The sequence below is a fragment of the Hipposideros armiger genome, unplaced genomic scaffold (genome assembly GCF_001890085.2).
Source record: "Hipposideros armiger isolate ML-2016 unplaced genomic scaffold, ASM189008v1 scaffold_2, whole genome shotgun sequence".
NCBI classification, from domain to species: domain Eukaryota; kingdom Metazoa; phylum Chordata; class Mammalia; order Chiroptera; family Hipposideridae; genus Hipposideros; species Hipposideros armiger.
In genome coordinates this window covers 4,041,175-4,045,984 of record NW_017731352.1, presented here as the reverse complement: position 1 = coordinate 4,045,984, position 4,810 = coordinate 4,041,175, and the positions used below count along the sequence as shown (strand labels likewise).

General features: G+C 47.7%; 1 long non-coding RNA gene across 3 annotated transcripts in view; it reads right to left on the bottom strand.

Annotated features, from left to right (window-relative positions):
• LOC109378284 (uncharacterized) overlaps positions 1 to 4,810 on the bottom strand; it is a 145,139-nt gene that overhangs the window by 124,007 nt on the left and 16,322 nt on the right. For 2 of the 3 annotated variants that reach the window (XR_002122983.1, XR_002122973.1), the window contains exons 2-3: positions 2,533 to 2,600; positions 1,626 to 1,780 (exon numbers count right to left, since the gene is read on the bottom strand). This is a non-coding gene — a long non-coding RNA (uncharacterized LOC109378284). Of the gene's footprint in view, positions 1 to 1,625; positions 1,781 to 2,532; positions 2,601 to 4,810 lie in introns of those variants that run through there. The other variant, XR_002122987.1, reaches the window with a different exon arrangement.

Genomic DNA, 4,810 nt, shown 5'->3' with positions numbered 1-4,810 from the left:
ATATATATATATATATATATATTTACCAGAGTAGTTCTAGGGTGTCTCAGTCTCCAGGGAGGATGAACCCTCTCCCCAGGGGCACAGAGGGGACCTAACAGTAGGAGCCCCTACAACCTGAGTTCATTTCCCAGAGAAGGTCCCCAAAAAACTAGGAAGGGACATTGCGAGAGACATCCCAGTTGAGGTCTCTCAACGCCTGTCCCAGAGGATGGGTGGATTGCCAGGGCTTAGCCTCCTGTAAAGTGAGCCCTTTAGAGGGCTGACTGGCCATATCAGCATGTTCTTCAATGGTCTCCCCAGGGGAGGTCATTGCCCAAATGGTTTGCAGCTCAGGTACCAACGAAGCAACCACAGTAACATGTGCCTTTGGCTCTGAGGGAGCTTCACTTCCAGGGCAGGAACCGAGAGTGTGAAAGCCATGATACAGGAACTAACTCAGAAGCAAGCGGATGCAGAGTACTGTCCGGTCTTCTTCCTTCAAGCAGGCTTGTTACTTCTGTGCTTTCTCTGCCATAGGGGGTGGTTGAAAGCAAGTTCCCTCTCTACCTTAAGTAGTGAGGAACAGCCACTGCCCCACTAGGAATTGCTTCCTTGGGCTCGGCCAGGAAGTACTCATTAAACTGGTAGGTGCTAGCTCGGCTCCAGCCAGATTTGGAGAGGCAGGCAGAAAAGCCAGTGAGCTCTGCAGAAAGCATTCAATATTAATCTGCAGAAAACTTGGATCGCAACTCCCCGGGAGCTCAGCAAAGAGGCCAGCAGCCACTCTGCTCTTTCCTTGATGGGACAAGCCATGGGGCATGGCTGGACTTTGGGAGCCAAGGGAGGATTACACATCCCCTCCAGTCTCAGGAAGGACATCTGAAGGCAACTGTAAAACTGACATCAGCCACAAAACTGGTGTAGACATCCCCATGGTCCCTTCTGGGGTCCCAGGACCTCTGTGGTGGGCTGAGGGTGGGAATACCAATGTGGGTTTGGGAACATACTCAGGGGAAGTTGTGGCTGAAGGAACTTGGCGGGGAACCATTGTCAGGGTCACTCCAGGCAGATTCTCCAGTGGTTCTGCGGCCAGCCCCTCTGGACTCTAGAAAGTGTGTGTTGGGTCTCTTTCTGTAAGATTGCCATGATACCACAAGGAGACACCCTCAGAAGTCACACTCTAGGGCAGGCTGTCTATCTCTCCTGGTTCTGGAAGGGGTGAGGACAAGGCAATCTAAGGGATAAGATATGACTGCCTCAGAGGGAACCACTTGAAATCCATGGGAGACAGTAGTGGTGTCAACACTTCACCACCTGGAGATGCAGCTACCAAGGTGACTCCTGCTTCACTGAAGATGAGCAGTGCTTAGCCATAAAAGCCCCCTGATGGTAGAAGTTTGGGTGTCTACAGGAGCAGCAAGAATTCTCCAAAGCAACTCAGTCAGAGAGCTCTCAGCTTAAGACACGGGAAGAGAGGACCTAGAGATATGAGAAAGCTGTGTGATAACAGAGATAGGATACAGCCTACCCTCTAGGGACAGTTGGGAGTCAGACTTGTCCCATAGAAAGCATAGTGTTTCACCAGGCAAGAATATTGTTTGCACAGGCAGTCACTTGCCCCATGCAGGAATGCTCTCCCTCACCTGAGAAGGTTTGAGAGAAAGTGGCTCCTCTTCCCAGGGTGTATGTAGTCCTTCCCCATAATCCAAGCCCGAGTGGTTAACTGATTGCAGCAAGTCCTCAGGAACTGGCCTTGTGGCTGGCCCATCCTCTGAAGCACTCGCAGGCCTTCCCCATTCTACAGATGAGAACCAAATGCCCCGTCAGGGGCCACCACGAAGCGTACAGGAATCAGTGCTGGAAGGAGCTGCTCAGCTGGCTAAGGGCCAGGCAAGGATATTTTCTTCTGGAGTCCCTGCCCACCTGGTATCAAAGTCTGCTGTTTCTGCTGGGCCAGGGGAAGAGGCCATTTGCCAAAGGTCCTTCTTCCTTATTTCTAGAGATTTGGTGGGCAGGATAACATCTACTGTGGGCTTGGTGGGTAACATGAGGGAGAGCTTGTCTGACCCAGATGGGGCACAGAAATTCCAGAGACCCCAAGTTCCTACTCTGTTTGGGTCTTTGGCCCAGCAGTGCTAACAGTGGGTTCAGAGGAAATTCTTTGAAATGGGACGGAAGACTTTGTAGCCTGAAGCTCTATGATCTTTTCCCCTGAACCTGCTCTGGGAAGATACTTCCCCTGAAAAGCCTCTACCTCCCACCTCGAGTGTAGTTCTTAAATAGCAAGACCACATGCAGAACCAGGGCTTGGGTAGCATAACCGTGCACCCCCTTCTTCCAACAGGCATAGACCAAGCTGCTTTCTACTATGGACAACACCCCTTGAAACACAATCTTGTCAGAATATGCCCCACAGTTATCGTTTCCTGTGACCCTAACCCCATGGACACAGACAACAGTGTGACTTTGGGGGCCAGCCAAGATGGTCCAGTGGTACCAGATGTTCTGAGGAAACTGACCTGGCATCACTGGGAGGGAGAATTCGCCCACCTTGTCTTTCAGGATGACATGACAGCGTTTCACGGGGATATAGATTTCTGTCCAAGAGGGTCTGATTCCTGTAGGAGAAAAACAAGTAGAAGCATTAGGAAGAAAATCTGTTTAAGTGAGTGCTCTGAATAGCAAAGCTCACATTTTTTCCTTTTGCACACCTTTCCTGTACTTGGCCCAGGAAACAAATGCATTCAAGCTGTTGAGGAGAAGGTGTGAGGAAAGCTGTTTTAAAAAATAAGAGCAAAAAGACATCACATTCAACTCGTAGGAGATGTTGTTCCCTTCAGCTGGCATTTGGGGCTGTGTCCCTCAAAGGGGAGGGTGGAGTGGGGTGCAGAGGACCTGAAGTCACTCACAGAGGAAAGTTCATCTTCATAGAAGACATTGAAAAGGCAGCTCTGGTACCTACTGAGAATAGACAGACTGCAGGGAGGCAGCGATGCCCAGCAGGAAGACAAAATTGAGAAGCTATAGATGCTACACTTAGCTCAGCCATTTGTCACCTATGATAGTATGGTTTATAATAAGAAACACATATTTACATATTTGGTCTTCTTCCCTGTTTCTGGCACAGGGCTACTAAAACCCTTGGAATTTCCTAAGTGATGAGAATGATAAAGTATCTTTTGTTGTGTTGATGAGGTGAATTTTGGAAAGTCCCTAGGTCACCTAAGGATGAGGGCTAGTTGCCTGGGGAACCAAGTTGTTGGAGGATTGGAACTTTCAGTCCCACTCCCCAACCTCCAAAGAGGAAAAAGGAACTGGAGATTAAGTTCAATCGCCAATGGCCAATGATTTAATCAGTCATGTCTATGTAATGAAGCCTCCATAAAAAAAACAAAAGGACAGGGTTCTAAAGCTGGAGGCTTGTGAACACGTGGAGGCGCCGTGAGAGCGGTGCATCTGGACAGGGTGTGCTTGATGGTGTTGACAGAAAACACACACTGGACCAATGAAAGCTCCCTAGGGGGAAGGAAGCTCTCTTAAGGGGTAGCTATTATCAGGCAAGTCCCTGAACCTCAGTTTCCTTATCTTTAAGACTGCCCTTTCCACTTCAAAGGTTTTAGCCAAGATTTAATCCATAACATGTTTTTCTATATTTCCTCACAACAGTTTTTATTCTATTGGGAGTGGATAAGGTGGGGGATTCAGAAAAGCTTACGTACGATATGGCCCTTGAGAACACAATTCAGACATGAGCAAAATAATGACATTTATAAGGAAAGAAACACACAAGACAGCCTATGATGGCCAAGTCAGAGTTTAGAGGAAGGGAGAGATCCTCTGATCCCCTCCAGGTTATCCCCATCCCTTCCATAGGTGTGGAACTGTGTCGGGGACAGAGGCCTTCAGACTAAAGAAAAAGGCTTCAGTCGCCTAAGCCCAGAAGTCAATGTTGATTCTTCTCCACCTCAAACTAATCCAACAGCATGTCCTATTGGCTCCTCCTTCAAAATATTTAGAACCCAACTATTTTTCATTCCCATATCGATACCACATCTCTTACTTGGATTATTCTAGTACCCTCCTAACTCATCTCCCTGCTTCTTATGGAATGGTTCATTATTCAGAGTGATTTTGTTCAAAGAGATGCATCGTTAGAGTTCTCAAAACCCTCCAGTAGCCTGCTCTCATTTAAAATGAAATCCTGACCCTGAACAGGGTCTTCAAGGCCTTTCAGGATTGGCAGTGGCCTCCAGGACCTGCATGCCTCCACCTTGCCCATTCCTCCGTAGCTATACTGTCTTCCCTTCCTGTTCTTAAAGCATGGGATGTTAATTCTTCCTCAGGAACTCGGCACTTCTGTTCCCCCTTGCTGGGCACTCTCTCTCAGGCTCTTCACAGGGCTTTCTCCCTCATTTCAACTAGGTTTCTGCTCAATTATCCCTCAGAAAACTCTTCTATAACCACAGCCAAAAATAGACCCCTCCCCATCACTTTCTTATGCTTTTTTTTTCACTCCAGAACTTAGAGCTACTAGATATTTTTACATTTAATGACTGAATCATCACCCCCACTAGAACATAAGCTTCATGGAAGAACATACTTTGATTTTGTTCATTGCTGTATTCCCAGGGCTTAGAATAGCGTTCCCTTAGAATAGAATTCCCTTTCCCTAGAATAGTGCCTAGCAAATGGCAGCTGCTCAATAAACGTTGGCTGAATACGTAAATAAGAGTTTGTCAACTACTTGACACTGTGTCACTGGAATAGGACATAAGGTCAGTAAACATAAGACTATACGACCAGTGTGGGGAGCTATTGGGAGAGGTTT